Raw genomic sequence first — 16,671 nt, forward strand, 5'->3', positions numbered from 1 at the left:
ACTCTTGGTGTGATCTTTAATCTCCTTGCCATATGTGAGGGAAGCCATACTTTAAATACTTTGTTTTTCTGTTCATTATTTAGATTGAACTTATCAGTATTAGATTCAAAGATATCAGCATTGTGAAATGCATCCATCTTATCAGTATAAGCTGGGATATCTTTACAAATTTTTATTAACTGATCATGTATTTTTAAATTTAACTTGGCTGCCCTGTCATGTAATTTCCTCCTCCTGACTTCCTCAGCCACTATGTCTTCATTTGCATCAGCTGGAGTAGTGTCTGGAATGTAGGACGCACCCGTCTCTATGCCACTTTTTGTAATAATAGAAACTTTTTTCGTACGATGGCATAATTTTGATATGAGCTGTGTCCTAGTTTCCATCTGATCTTCCAGATCTTCAATGTGTTGTGCCAAAATTTGACACTTTGGACAATCATTAAAATCATCCTCTTCTATGTGTTCCTGTGTGTCTGTATCATGTGTGACTTTATTATTCACACATATACTATGTGTCTGAGTTTGTGGCTGCCTGTCTTCAAGAACTAATGTATTGAATATTTTCACCATATGTAATACATTCCTGAGCTTCATCTGCAATTTATCCATACACAACAACTTTTTGTCAATTCTTATGTTCTCCTCTTCACATTGACTATATAAACTTGCCCATAATTGTGCATTAGTATGACTACTTACAACTTTAAACCCTAATTTACTTTTATCTGAATAAGAATTAAGAAATTCCATTACTTACTCAGATACCTTGTTCTTGATGTCCCCTTCTTACGTCTTCTTTCACAGTCAATGGAAGGATCTCTGTGTAGTTTCTTCACAAGCCTCCGTCTGTAATACGTCTGGGAAGTGACACTTTGAACACGTGCAACAGATGTATGGCTCACTTCTTCTTGTATAGGTTCGTTGTTGTTGTTTTCCTGAAGCTTGTAATAATAGTAATTACTCTCTTGGGCCCACCTCTTTACAAACTGAAGGAATTCAACAAAAATCCGCTGGCTCGCCAATGTAGAATAACGTCCAGCATTTCTCTATTTTTCAAGAAATGCTTTAGAAGGAGCCCAACAAAATGCGCAAAGTTCGTGATGAAAGATAAAAATTAGAAGGATTTAATTCTCATAAAAAGAAAGTTACAAAGTTTAGGAAGAAAAATAAGTACAGCAAATGAATCTTAAAAGGTAATCAGGCAAGCAATAAACCAATTTAAAATGAGTGAAAAAGTAATTCCCTTAACCTCCCTGACGGTATTCCCGAGCGTGACTCGGGGTTAATTTTCGCTGCCAGAAGCGGTAACCCCGAGTCACGCTCGGGGTACATTGCAGAGGGAGCGGCGGGTGTCTTTACCTAATCCCGGCGATCCAGAGAGCTCCGGCGGATGTCTCATCTCTCTTCCTGGTTTCGTCTCTGTGAGCCGCAGCGCCTCACAGAGGCGGAACTGGGCGGGAGATTAAAAAAAAATAAAAAATACATTGTATAAAAGTCAAACACACACATAAAGTTAGGTGATACAGTGGAATCCTGTCAGATTACACTATCACCTCAGATTTGACAGATTTGACATCTGATCATTCTACACTGCCCTGGCTGCCCTTTTAGCTGTTTTTTCTAAGCAAAAAAAATATATATTTTTTACCATGGCATCAAAGCGTCACTTTAGCATCACCAAAGCAGGTTTGGATCAGATAATTGACAGCGACAGCGACACAGAGCCCCTCGCAGAATTGAGCGACAGCGATAGCGATTCGTGGAAAGATTCGTCATCCGACTCTGACCAGAGAAGTGGCGACAGCGACGAATCTTCACTTGAGCTCAGTGAGGTGCGCTCTTGGTGCCCTATTGATTGCGGTATGGATGCAGTACCACCGCCAAGATTCCCGTTTACAGGATCGCCTGGGATGAAGGTAGACGTTGATCACAATGATCCTTTGGCGTACCTAAAATTATTTCTGACGGATGACGTCATTGAAAAGATTGTCACGGAGACAAACCGCTACAAAGAGCAGCAATCCACTACTCTGCACAGCAGATTTTCCAGAACCAGAAAATGGGAACCGGTGAGTAAGGAGGACATATGGAAATTTCTGGGGCTAATACTTCTTCAGGGGGGTGGTGGGGAAACCCCTGCAGAAATGGTACTGGACTACCAATAAATTGCTGGCAACCCCATTTTTTGGCACCATCATGTCCGAGTACCGATTTTCCCTCATAATGAAGAATTTACACTTCACCAACAATGAGGAATTTGACGAAGCCACACATCCAGCGCCAAAACTGAAGAAGATCTGGGAAGTATTCCAAATGATCATAACCAATTTCCAGCAGGCCTATGTGCCAGACAGAGACATCAGCATTGATGAAAGTCTGATGGCTTACAAAGGACGCCTCAGCTGGATTCAATACATCGCATCCAAGAGAGCGCGGTTTGGAATAAAATCCTTTATGCTCTGCGAGTCTACAACTGGCTATATATGGAATTCCATCATATACACCGGCAAAGGAACACAATTCAACCCCAGGTACAGCGGCTATGGGATGGCAACGTCATCAGTCCTTTCACTGCTTGAACCATTGCTCAATCAGGGGTATTGTGTGACAACAGACAACTTGTACACGTCGCCTGAGCTGTACGAGTTTCTACTAAAAAACAAGACTGACGCATATGGAACCGTTAGGGCCAACCGACGTGGCCTGCCATGTATGTTTTCCAAGAAAAAACTGAAAACAGGAGAAATGGTGGCCTGGCAGAAAGGAAAGATGATGGCAATGCGTTGGCGTGACAAAAAAGACGTGTGCCTAATGAGTACAGTACATAACACCTCCACTACCACGGTCCACACAAGAGCTGGGAAAGATGTCATAAATCCACAACTTGTGATCGACTATAATAACACCATGGGAGGAGTCGATAGAGCCGATCAGGCGATGACATTCTATCCAGCTATGCGGAAGCAACAAAAAAAATACTACAAAAAAATATTCAGGCATCTCCTGGAACAATGTCTGTGGAATGCCTATATACTGCACAGAGGAAAGAGTGACAAGCCTCTTGTTCACTCTGACTTCATCTGGAAGGTGGCGGAGCAGATTTTTGTGAACTACCAAACGCCATCAGTGGCCGTGAACAGATCTGGACGTCGCGCTGTTGACGTTGTAAACCCAGAGAGGCTGACTGGTCGTCACTTTATGGATTACATCCCGCCAAGCGCAAAAAAGGCAGCACCTACAAGGATGTGTGTAGTTTGCTGCTCAAAGCGAGATGGAAATGGAAAAAAAATCCGAAAGGAAACCAGGTTCCATTGCCCTGATTGTGACGTTGGTCTATGTGCAGTCCCATGTTTCAAAATTTACCACACCCAGGATGTTTACTGAATTTTCTTTTGTTTGACAAATTTCATTATTTATTACATTACTGAATAAAATTATATTATTTATTAGATTATAACTCATGATTTTATTTTTTCGAACTTTATCACATCTGAGAGGTCTACTAGAGTCTTTATTGGTCAGGTTTAAGTAAGTAATTACTAAGAATTGCAGGCCTACAATACATAACACCAAATTTCCATGCAAAAAAATGGTACCGCTTTTGGAACAAAATTCCTGACATAATCATACCGCCAGGGAGGTTAAAGTAACGTGTATGTGTGAGTCTGTGTGTGTGTAGAGAGCAACAGGTGTCTTGTCAAAGAATGCTCTGCCCTAGTCAAGAGATGAAGCCTTCTTTATAGTCTGACTCTCCATTGAGGTGTATTGTATCCTAAATTTAACATTGTAACAGACATATATGGTTAACAAGTAAAACCCCTTACATCATGGTTTAATATGCTGAAGTAGGAGAATTCCTAACCTTACCAAATGCTATTGTCGTCTCAACCTGTCAAAAATTTACATTCAACACAAGTGCTGCCCTTGCATGGTCCTTCAAATAACCCTAGCCTGCTAAAAAGTGTTACTTTATTATTTTACACATACACAGATCCCCCATAACACTGTGTCATCCACAGAGCCCCCATAACACTGTCATCCACAGATTTCCCATAACAGTGTGTCACCCACAGATCCCCCATAACAGTGTGTCACCCACAGATCCCCCATAACAGTGTGTCACCCACAGATCCCCCCATAACAGTGTGTCACCCACAGATCCCCCCATAACAGTGTGTCACCCACAGATCCCCCATAACACTGTGTCATCCACAGATCCCCCCATAACAGTGTGTCACCCACAGATCCCCCCATAACAGTGTGTCACCCACAGATCCCCCCATAACACTGTGTCATCCACAGATCCCCATAACACTGTGTCATACACAGATCCCCCATAACACTGTGTCATCCACAGATCCCCCATAACACTGTCATCCACAGATCCCCCATAACACTGTGTCATCCACAGATCCCCCATAACACTGTGTCATCCACAGATCCCCCATAACACTGTGTCATACACAGATCCCCCATAACAGTGTGTCACCACAGATCCCCCATAACAGTGTGTCATCCACAGATCCCCCATAACAGTGTGTCATCCACAGATCCCCCATAACACTGTCATCCACAGATCCCCCATAACACTGTGTCATCCACAGATCCCCATAACACTGTCATCCACAGATCCCCCATAACATTGTGTCATCCACAGATCCCCCATAACACTGTGTCATACACAGATCCCCCATAACAGTGTGTCACCACAGATCCCCATAACAGTGTGTCATACACAGATCCCCCATAACAGTGTGTCATCCACAGATCCCCATAACAGTGTGTCACCACAGATCCCCATAACAGTGTGTCATCCACAGATCCCCCATAACACTGTGTCATACACAGATCCCCCATAACACTGTGTCATACACAGATCCCCCATAACACTGTGTCATACACAGATCCCCCATAACACTTTGTCATCCACAGATCCCCCATAACACTGTGTCATACACAGATCCCCCATAACACTGTGTCATACACAGATCCCCCATAACACTGTGTCATCCACAGATCCCCCATAACACTGTGTCATACACAGATCCCCCATAACAGTGTGTCACCACAGATCCCCCATAACAGTGTGTCATCCACAGATCCCCCATAACACTGTGTCATCCACAGATCCCCCATAACACTGTGTCATCCACAGATCCCCATAACACTGTGTCATCCACAGATCCCCCATAACATTGTGTCATCCACAGATCCCCCATAACACTGTGTCATACACAGATCCCCCATAACAGTGTGTCACCACAGATCCCCATAACAGTGTGTCATACACAGATCCCCCATAACAGTGTGTCACCACAGATCCCCATAACAGTGTGTCATCCACAGATCCCCCATAACAGTGTGTCATCCACAGATCCCCCATAACAGTGTGTCATACACAGATCCCCCATAACACTGTGTCATCCACAGATCCCCCATAAGTGTGTCATCCACAGATCCCCCATAACACTGTGTCATCCACAGATCCCCCATAACACTGTGTCATCCACAGATCCCCCATAACATTGTGTCATCCACAGATCCCCCATAACACTGTGTCATCCACAGATCCCCCATAACACTGTCACCCACAGATCCCCCATAACACTGTGTCACCCACAGATCCCCCATAACAGTGCACCTGCGCACTGAGGAGAGACTGAAAGGAGTGGAAGATCCGCGGAAGCAAGCAGAGGACGGCACAGCAGACGACTAAATAGCTTCTTTTGTAAGTAAATTATTTTAGTATATTGCTGAAACTGCTTTAAACTCTGAAGAAAAGTTTTGGAGAGTGTTTCTCTTTTTCTCAGGTCTGAAGCAAAACCGAGGAGGAAAGGAAAACTCTTGAAAGCTTGTCTTATAAGTATTAGGATAGTACAATAAAAAGGTATCCCCGCAGACCGCAATACTCTCGTATTTTGAAATCCTTTTTATATATACTTATTTTGGTTTTTTTCAGTAGTATGATTAAGTGTTGAAAATTATTAGTGCCCCCCCATTTTTGACTGTGGTATTTTATGTGCCCCCCCTGTATATTGTTCCTAGAGTCGCCACTGCGCAGAGGCGGAGTCATGGCAACGCTAGGGTGAGGCCTGGCCTGTGTGTGTATGTATATAATATACATATAAATATATATATATATATATTTGTGTGTAAGGCCGATTCATTGGCCTGTATTTGTGGGAGGGGCATGGCTGCCTACTTCAACAGCCAGCGTCCCTCCCACTCTGTACGTCATTACAGCGTTTGAGGAGGCACACCTGGCTTCCCAGTGAGAGGAGTGCGGCATACCTGGATATCCTGACGTCGGCGAGGGTGAGAGGCTGCTTCTCTGCAGCGCGCATTGTTAGGGTCTGGCCGGCGGGGGCTCGCCCCCCTAGGTGAGGGGGGGGCTTCCCCGCACCGAAGCATAATGCCAGGGAGTTGCGCGGCTCCCCACGCGGCACACGAGTCAAGCCGGCGGGGGGTGGAGCCCATGATGAAGGAAGGGCCCCCCCTGCCCCGGTGCACAATGCCTGCTCCCCACGCGGTACGGGTGTCCAGCCGGCGGTCCTGGCTGAAGGGGGGCTCCCCCGCACTGGTGCACTCTGCCAGGGAACAGCATGAGTTCCCCATGCGGCAATTGGGTATATGTGCAGGGGACAGTGTGTCCCCGCTCCTCGTTTTCAATAAAGTCTGGCACGGGCGGCAGTGCCGTTAGTTAGGCAGGGATCGGGGGTGGGAGTATTACTACCGTTCTGCAGTTGTCAGTCCGTAGGTATTCTGAGCGGGTAAGTGCATGGTCCCCTCTGTGTGTTACTTTCTGGGTGTCGGTTTCTTGAGACCGAGTTGGATGAGGGTTTTTGATCGGTCCTTTTTGAAGTGCCCCCCTTTCAGCGGTGGAGAGTTAGTCCCGGTGGGGTGGTCACGGGTAAGTTTAGCAAGAAGGAGAGACTTATCATCGACCTGTCAGCCCCACATGGTTCCCACGTCCCTAGTCTTAACTCCCTCATTCTTTCAGAGGAAGTGGGCATGAGGTATTCTTCTATTGATAAGTGGAAGGTCCGATACTACTTTTTCCACCAAACTCACTTTCGGTTCTAAGAGCAGCCCGTGGCTCTTTGATCAGTTGGCTCAGGCCTCCATTGGGTTTTAGAATATAAGGTACGCTCTGAATTTGTTATTCATTATTTAGATGACTTCCTGCTGATCTAGAGGCCAGGGTCAGCCCCCTTAGGGCTGGGGAGATTGTTGAGCTGTTTTTCCCAGTTAGGTGTGCAGCACGCCAGACCTGCAGGGTATTGCAAAGTGAGGTCACGGTTATGGGCAATCGAGGGTTACTCACTATTTGGAGGAGGACCCTGGGCAGGCATGCGGCAGTGAAGGAGAGGTAGACACTAGTTCCTCTGGGGCACACTCTGGATGGAGAGACCAGGCCTGATGGTGGATGAGGTGCCCTGGATGTTGCAGGTATTTTGAGTGCCTGGGGCAAGGTCCCTTTAAGGATCGTGACGCCAGTGCCTGTAACGGTGGCACACCGGTTTTCCAGTAGCAATAAGTGAGGTACACGGATGATATGGTGAACCAAATGTTGCTTTACTTGTAACAGTCCAACTTTGTACAATAAAGTGGTCATACAGTCCCTTGCATTCAAATGCTTCACAAGCAGGCTTATTCTCAATACTGGCAGGTATAATCTTACAAGATACTCGGAGGGTAATAATAATGCACACACTCAGACCAGGCTGTACCTTCTCCTCAGAAATAGTGTACACTGTTCCCTTTGAACTCCTGGCTGGCTTTCTATCCCAAGGCCCGGATGCCTAAATGCTAGCTTTTATCCTTGGCAAATAATCTTCCTCCCGTATTGACCCTTGCACTCACTTTATAGGTCCTCTGCCCATTAGCTTACTTATCTTAGCTGGTTACTCTGGCTAAGATAAGCAGTAGAAAGAGTGAAGTGCTTATGCCGCTGTACAGAACACTGGTGAGACCTCACTTGGAGTATTGTGCGCAGTACTGGAGGCCATATCTCCAGAAGGATATAGATACTCTAGAGAGAGTTCAGAGAAGAGCTACTAAACTGGTCCATGGATTGCAGGATAAAACTTACCAGGAAAGGTTAAAGGACCTTAACATGTATAGCTTGGAAGAAAGAAGAGACAGAGGGGATATGATAGAAACTTTTAAATACATAAAGGGAATCAACTCGGTAAAGGAGGAGAGCATATTTAAAAGAAGAAAAACTACCACAAGAGGACACAGTTTTAAATTAGAGGGGCAAAGGTTTAAAAGTAATATAAGGAAGTATTACTTTACTGAGAGAGTAGTGGATGCATGGAATAGCCTTCCTGCAGAAGTGGTAGCTGCAAATACAGTGAAGGGGTTTAAGCATGCATGGGATAGGCATAAGGCCATCCTTCATATAAGATAGGGCCGGGGGCTATCCATAGTATTCAGTATATTGGGCAGACTAGATGGGCCAAATGGTTCTTATCTGCCGACACATTCTATGTTTCTATGTTTCTCTGCTTGGCTGACGGGTACTGCAGGTTTCTCCCAGGAGGCTCATCTCTACTACTGGGGTTGATTCTTCTGAGCTAACATAGGCTCATTAACTGTAGGCAGGCTAGGATCCTTCCACTAGCCTCCTGGTGGCAACTAGAAGCCTGGACTATCCAGCTGCATGTCAGGAGGAGGCCCTCAGCATATCTCTGGCTGGTGCCTTCTCACTTCTGTCTCCACAGACTCCTGACTACAGACTAACTCCTCCCTGTCTGGACCTGAACATTTATACTAGGGGCTCTCTATCTCCCTCTAGTGTCTAGGATGCTTCACTACACCCCAATAGGCCTGTTGTGCATGTCACAGGGGAACAATACATATCAAAATACATTGAAAATACATTAAGATGCATAGTTAAATAGAATGCCACTGTCCCTTGGGAGTAAGAGTAACACGTGACCCAATTGACCCTTGTGTAGTGCCCACCCCTACCTAGTGGGACACTACAGGTGTCCCAGTCTCCCCCAAGAAAGTTGAGGGCCTGTCCACAGTTATCACCTTCCTGGGCATTGAGCTAGATTCGCAGTACATGTTAGCCAGGTTGTCGTCGGACAAACTAGTTAGGATCAGGGAAGTCATTCACAGGTTTTCTGTCACAACTGTGGTCACTAAGGCTGATTTACAGTCGTTACTGGGTAAGTTGAAATTCGGCATACGTATCATGCCGCTAGGTAGGTCGTTCATCTCCCGCTTGCTGGCGCTCCTGGCCACAGCTCCGAAACAGGAAAGCCCAGTGCGTCTGGATAGTCAGGCCTTAGCTGACCTACACATGTGGTACCATTTTCTTTGCCAGTGGAACGTGATGTCCTTGTTTATCCCCGAGTTGTCTAGCCAATCTCCTGTAGTCTTTTCGGACGCGGCTGCCAGCTCAGGTTTCGCTGCTATTTTTGGCACCCACTGGGTCGCAGGTGAGTGGCCTGCTGAGGTGAGACAGAGCCCAGGTTTCCTGCAAACCTCAGCACTTTTTGAGCTGTACCCCATTGTGGTGACCGCCTGTGTTTGGGGCAGCCGCTGGGTAAATCGCACTGTTTTGTTTGTAACCGACAACGCTGCGGTGGTAGATATCTTAACTAATGGGTTGTCTAAGTCGTCTTATGTCATGTGTCTCTTGAGACGTTTAGTTCAACTCTTGAAAAAAAATACAGAAATAAGATAATAATGCACTTAGTAAAGTAGATGCAAGCACTATATATGGACAAAGTCCTCACTCTGGTATGATAATATCTGAGACACTTAGTCAATATTTTGATCAAAACAGATCTAAGCCCGCCTACCGAACGTCAAGGTGGTCTCAGGTCAGACGGGTCCTACGCTAAACCTACCTAAGCCGTTGGGCTTCTATGTTCAGGAGCGCAGACGCCGCACATATGTTGTGCTGCTCCTAGTCACCTCCATGTGCATGAAGCAACCAATGGGAGGAGGAGCAAGCACAGCCATATGTACCACCTAATTAAGGCGCTCTATTAGATAAGGGAGGGGGCAAAAGTGCAGAGGAATGCTACTCCCAAGATAATAGGTGTGCATTCACACTTGAAGGTGCACCTCCCTCAAGCAAATACTACATAGACAAAAAAAACACAGAAAAAACTAAGATAAAAACATCCTGCACGATGTGATATACAAATGTGTGGATGTCCCTGCGCTCCTGAACATAGAAGCCCAACGGCTTAGGCAGGTTTAGCGTAGGACCCGCCTGACCTGAGACCACCTTGACGTTCGGTAGGCGGGCTTAGATGTGTTTTGATCAAAATATTGACTAAGTGTCTCAGATATTATCATATCAGAGTGAGGACTTTGTCCATATATAATGCTTGCATCTACTTTACTAAGTGCATTATTATCTTATTTCTGTGTTTTTTTTTCAATAATATGGCCAGGGACATCCACACATTTGTATATCACATCGTGCAGGATGTTTTTATCTTAGTTTTTTCTGTGTTTTTTTGTCTATGTATTATTTACTTGAGGGAGTGGCACCTTCAAGTGTGAATGCGCACCTATTATCTTGGGAGTAGCATTCCTCTGCACTTTTGCCCCCTCCCTTATCTAATAGAGCGCCTTATTTAGGTGGTACATATGGCTGTGCTTGCTCCTCCTCCCATTGGTTGCTTGATGCACATGGAGGTGACTAGGAGCAGCACAACATATGTGCGGTGTCTGCGCTCCTGAACATAGAAGCCCAACGGCTTAGGCAGGTTTAGCGTAGGACCCGCCTGACCTGAGACCACCTTGACGTTCGGTAGGCGGGCTTAGATGTGTTTAGTTCAACTCTCCCTACATTATCATTTCTGTGTTAGTAGTACGCATGTGCCAGGTTCTCAAAATGTGGCAGCTTACGCTTTATCGAGGGCTAATTTTTTCTTTTTCCGCAGGTCATGCCAGAGGCAGATGTTGTGTCGGCGCTACCGTCCCCCTTCACGAGTCACTAATACTGGTCTAACTGGTCACCTAGAGACTGCCCACTCCTTACTAGCCAAGTCCCTTTCGCCGTATACGGCTCGGGCGTATCACACTGGGTGGAGGGAATTTTGCAGGTTTCAGGGAATATGCCCTCAAAGGGAGTCCAGTTTTGTGGAATACATCCTGGCCTTCATTTGCTACTGCCACTCGGAGCTCAAGCTGTCCCACAACACGGTGAAGTCGTACTTGTCGGGGGTGCAGCATTTCCTCTCTGTCAGTCATCCTGAACGGGCATCGGTGTTCTCTGTGCATGCTGTCAAAGCTACGTTGAGGGGTTTGAGCAGATGTGGACCAGGAGGCCAAGTACGCAGACAAGCTGTTACTGGACTACTTTTCCGTAACCTGTCTGACGTCCTGGACAGGAACCCTTTCGAGGTTTTGCCAAGCCTGGTGCTTAAATCCGCTGTTTATTTAGCCTTCTATGGTTTCTTGAGGCCTGGGGAGTTTACTTGTTCCCCTAATAGTAGCAAGTTTCTCACAGTCAGCCAGTTGGTCCAGGGTCCCGAGGGTTACATGCTGCTGCTGAGGACATCCAAGACCTCGCAGATAGGTCTCCCAGTCCCAACGTCCTATTTCCCTACGTCTCATCAATGGTGCCCTGTCAGAGTTCTTCGTCAGTTGCAGACAGCCTTAGCTGGGTTCAGGCCAGATAGTCCACTATTGCCATTCGGGGTGGTACCACTCGCTACTCACCAGTTCGTGTCTCACATACGCTCCTTAGTTGCCAGTTTAGGCGGCGACCCAGCTACGATCTCAGGACATCCATTCCGTATAGGTGCAGCATCCACGGCCTCCAAGAATCAGGTACCGGCGCATGCCATCCAGAAGTTGGGTCGTTGGCGCTCCTTGTGTTGTAGCCGCTATATACCTTACCCCAAAACTGAGATGTCAATGGCTTTCCAAAGTCTGGTTTTGTGATTTATGCTGTAATAATTACTCCTGCTACTCAGTATGTCTTTTGCCCTCTTTCAGGTGTCCCTACTACGGCGCGGTTGCAGCATAACTCTAACCGCTTAGGGGCAAGGTAGTCTCAGGTGGGAAGGGGTGCATTCTCTTGGTTGCCGCGACCACAAGTGTAAGGCTGATTTATTGGCCTGTATTTGTGGGAGGGGCATGGCTGCCTACTTCAACGGCCAGCGTCCCTCTCACTCTGTACGTCGTTACAGCGTTTCCCCACCCACCCACCCACCCTTACTATCCACTACTCTTAAAGGGGATGCCCTCTATCAGGTGCCCCTACTACGGCGTTGTTGCGGCATAACTCTAACCGCTTAGGGGCAGGGTAGTCGGGACGGAGTGCATTCTCTTGGTTGCCACGACTACAAATATATATATATACACACGTCCTCCTCCTACACAGACCAGCAATGTGTGACACTACATCCTGCTACTGCTGCGGAGCGCCAGCAGCTGAACTGTCATCATCAGTAACTAGGGGAATATAGTTTTTTTTTTACTTACTGTGAGGGGCACATATCTGACCATTGTTGTGGGACAGCTTGAGCTCCGAGTGGCAGTAACTCACCTTGCGGCTGGCACCTGACTGTCCTGACGTCCCTAGACGGGTTCCTCACCCGTGCGGCGATCACGTGCCTAAACCCTGGCTTTCCCTAATATGAGCCCTAGATAGTGAACGGGCCGGTGGGATCACTAGTCCGCACCACTGACACTAAGAGGAAAACACCAGGGAGAGGACAGACAAAACAGACAAACACATACACCCAGGTGGGCGACCACAATAGACCAAAAAGGTCCAACAGGGATCCGGAGGGTAGCGTTCTGGACCAACTACCAGAGAACGCAGCAACACAGCTCCAGAAGGTCAGAATAGATGTCCAGGCAGGAAGCTCTATATCTGGCAACAAGAGAAGTGTTAGAGAGGAATATAAGGAGGTTTGGGAGTGCTGGACAAGGAACAGCTGAGGAGAAGGAGCTACGGATCCCTGAGTGAGCCAAAAGGGTTTGCAAAGCAAACCCAGAAAGCTACCATAAGGAAAACAGCCCTATCTTAAATAGAGCGTGCAGCCAACCGCTGCGACTTCCTGACCCCGGGTATAACGGAGTCAGGCGTGGTTCTCGATACCCTCGTGACAGTACCCCCCTCTCTACGAGGGGCCTCCGGACACTCAGGACCAGGTCTCTCAGGATGAGAGGCATGAAAAACCCGAACTAACCTGTCGGCGTTTACCTCAGACGCAGGAACCCACATTCTTTCCTCGGGACCGTAACCTCTCCAATGCACCAGATATTGAAGAGAGCGGCGGACCCGACGAGAATTAACAATTTTGGATATCTGAAATTCTAGATTACCATCCACAACAACAGGAGGGGGTGGCAGCGGTGATGGTTCTAGAGGTGGAACATATTTTTTGAGTAATGACTTATGAAAAACATTATGAATGTTAAAAGTCTGAGGTAACTCCAGGCGAAAAGCCACGGGGTTGATGATGGCTACAATTTTGTAAGGACCAATAAACCTAGGACCCAGTTTCCAAGAGGGAACCTTCAATTTAATATTCCTAGTAGACAACCACACATAGTCATTCACTCCTAGGTCCGGACCTGGCGACCGTCTCTTATCAGCCATGCATTTGTATTTACCTCCCATATTTTTCAAGTTAGCTTGCATCTTCTGCCATACCGATGAAAGAGATGATGAAAACCGTTCCTCTTCGAGAACCCCAGAAGACCCCCCCTCTTTGAAAGTACAGAATTGGGGATGAAAACCATATGCACCAAGAAATGGTGACTTACCAGTAGATTCCTGACGGCGATTATTTATGGCAAACTCGGCTAACGGTAAATATGATGACCACACCTCTTGGTTTTCAGACACAAAACATCTTAGATATGTCTCAAGGTTTTGGTTGGTACGTTCAGTCTGTCCATTCGACTGAGGATGGAAAGCTGAGGAAAAGGACAAGTGTACCCCCAAACGGGAACAAAAAGCTATCCAAAATTTAGAAATAAACTGGGTTCCCCGATCCGAAACAACATCGGAGGGGACCCCGTGAAGCTTCACGATTTCACTGACGAATACCTGAGCAAGAGTCTTAGCATTAGGTAGTGCGGGTAACGCAATGACGTGTACCATTTTGCTAAACCTGTCCACTACTACCAAAATAACAGTTTTACCCGCAGACAAAGGTAAGTCAGTGATAAAATCCATTGACAGATGTGTCCACGGTCTATTGGGAATGACGAGTGGTAATAGAGACCCTGCAGGACGTGTATGTGAAACTTTTGCGCGCGCACAGGTAGAACAAGAAGACACAAAATCCAATACATCCTGACGCAACCTTGGCCACCAAAAACGACGAGACAATAGCTCCAAGGTTGCTTTACTACCCGGGTGCCCAGCAAGTGCCGAATTATGATGTTCCTTTAATAATTCGAAACGTAGGTTCAACGGTACAAACAATTTCTCTGAGGGGCAAGAGACCGGGGTGTCCCCCTGGGCCTCTAACACCTTCCCCTCCAAAACAGAGTGTACCGCAGAGACAACCACTCCTCTTTGTAGAATGGGCACCGGATCACTCACATTACCCCCTCCAGGGAAACAACGAGATAGTGCATCAGCCTTGGTGTTCTTTGCCCCAGGACGATAGGTAATCACAAAGTTAAACCTGGTAAAAAATAGCGACCACCTAGCCTGTCTAGGGGTGAGACGCTTAGCTGATTCGAGGTACAGAAGATTTTTGTGGTCTGTAATCACAGTGACGGGGTGGACTGCCCCCTCTAAGAATTGACGCCACTCCTCAAACGCAAGTTTAATAGCTAATAGTTCCCTATTGCCAATATCGTAGTTCTTTTCTGCTGCAGATAGTTTTTTAGAAAAGAAAGCACAAGGACGCCATTTGCCAGGAGACGGACCCTGAGACAGCACCGCCCCCACTCCCACCTCTGACGCATCGACTTCAACAATAAAAGGCTGAGAGACATCAGGTTGGACTAGTACAGGTGCTGAGGTAAACCTCTCTTTTAGAGAGGAAAAAGCAACTTTAGCGGCGTCAGACCATTTAGAAAAATCAGTCCCCTTCCTAGTCATGTCAGTAAGCGGTTTTACAATAAGTGAATAATTTTTAATGAATTTCCTATAGAAATTCGCGAAGCCCAAGAACCGTTGTAGTGCTTTGAGGTTCTCAGGAAGATCCCAATCTAAAATTGCCTGGACCTTCCTAGGATCCATACGGAAACCTGACGCAGATAAAAAATAACCTAGGAATTGTATCTCCTGAACGGCGAAGACACATTTTTCAATTTTAGCATATAATTTATTCGTCCGTAGGACCTGTAGTACTTGTCTGACATGCACCTCATGTGTTCTCAGATCAGACGAATAAATTAAAATATCATCTAGGTATATCACCACAAACCTGCCGATTAGATGACTAAAAATGTCATTAACGAAATGTTGGAAGACAGCAGGAGCATTGGTCAGACCGAAAGGCATAACTAGATTTTCATAATGCCCCTCAGGGGTGTTAAACGCTGTCTTCCACTCATCCCCCTCCTTAATACGAATCAGATTGTAGGCCCCCCTAAGATCAAGTTTGGAGAACCACCTAGCACCCGCAATCTGGTTAAACAGGTCAGGAATGAGAGGAAGAGGGTATGGGTCTCGGATGGTTATCCGATTTAATTCGCGAAAATCTATGCAAGGACGCAGGCCCCCATCTTTCTTTTTAACGAAGAAAAACCCTGCAGCCACGGGTGAAGAAGAGGGTCTGATGTGTCCCTTAGCCAAGCTCTCGGAGATATAATCTTTCATGGCTTGTCTCTCTGGACCCGAAAGATTATATAACCTGGTCTTGGGTAATTTTGCGCCGGGAATAAGGTTAACCGGGCAATCATAAGGACGGTGAGGTGGTAACTTCTGACAACCCTTTTCAGAAAAAACGTCCTCAAAGTCCGAAACAAATGTAGGTAGGGTAGTTATGGAGGCGACTAAGCAATTGCTATTTAAGCAATTTTCTCTGCACTGCTCACTCCACTCCAATATCTCCCTGGCCTGCCAATCCACCACTGGATTGTGCGCTACCAACCAGGGAAGACCCAGTACTACCGGAGTGGGAAGCCCCTCCAGAACATAACATGAAAGCCACTCATTATGGTGGTCCCCTACCCGAAGGTGTAAATTATGAACAATGTGGGTGAGGTTTCTCTGAGACAGGGGAGCAGAATCAATAGCGAATATGGGAATGGGTCTCTGTAGCGTACAGAGAGACAAACCCATAGTGCGGGCAAAATGGGCATCTATCAAATTTACTCCTGCTCCACTGTCTAGAAAGAAAGAAATAGTCTCTGTCTTATCACCAAAAACAATAACCGCTGGCAACACAAATTGCGATGTACGTATGGAGGAAACGTATACCCCCCGGCTGACATCCTGGTGGCTACCCAACTGTTTAAGGAGGGTAGACAGGGACTGGGGGTCCCCTTCCCCCCCCCCCTCCCTTTCCCTTCATAGTTCTTTAGGGGCATTTTACTGGCCCCTGTTTGGGAGTTTAAGGGTTTAGGAGTTAGGTAAGGGTTAATAGTTAGTGCGGCAGGAAGAGGAGGTGGGTAGTGGGGAGGGTACTTATGTGCGGGTCCCGCCCATTCTCTCCCTCTTGATCGGAAGCGCGGTGCCCCACCCTCCCTCCCTTTTGTTGGAGATGTTTTG

The 16,671-nt window shown here is 46.6% G+C and overlaps 1 long non-coding RNA gene across 1 annotated transcript; it reads right to left on the bottom strand.

Annotated features, from left to right (window-relative positions):
* Positions 1 to 1,537: 1,537 nt before the first annotated feature.
* LOC121008952 lies at positions 1,538 to 16,474 on the bottom strand. The gene is made up of 3 exons (XR_005780655.1): positions 16,393 to 16,474; positions 2,646 to 2,651; positions 1,538 to 1,548 (listed from the first exon to the last, which is right to left on the bottom strand). It is a non-coding gene; the product is annotated as an uncharacterized LOC121008952 (long non-coding RNA).
* Between the last annotated feature and the right edge of the window lie 197 nt (positions 16,475 to 16,671).

The sequence above is a fragment of the Bufo bufo genome, chromosome 7, assembly GCF_905171765.1.
Source record: "Bufo bufo chromosome 7, aBufBuf1.1, whole genome shotgun sequence".
NCBI classification, from domain to species: Eukaryota; Metazoa; Chordata; class Amphibia; order Anura; family Bufonidae; genus Bufo; species Bufo bufo.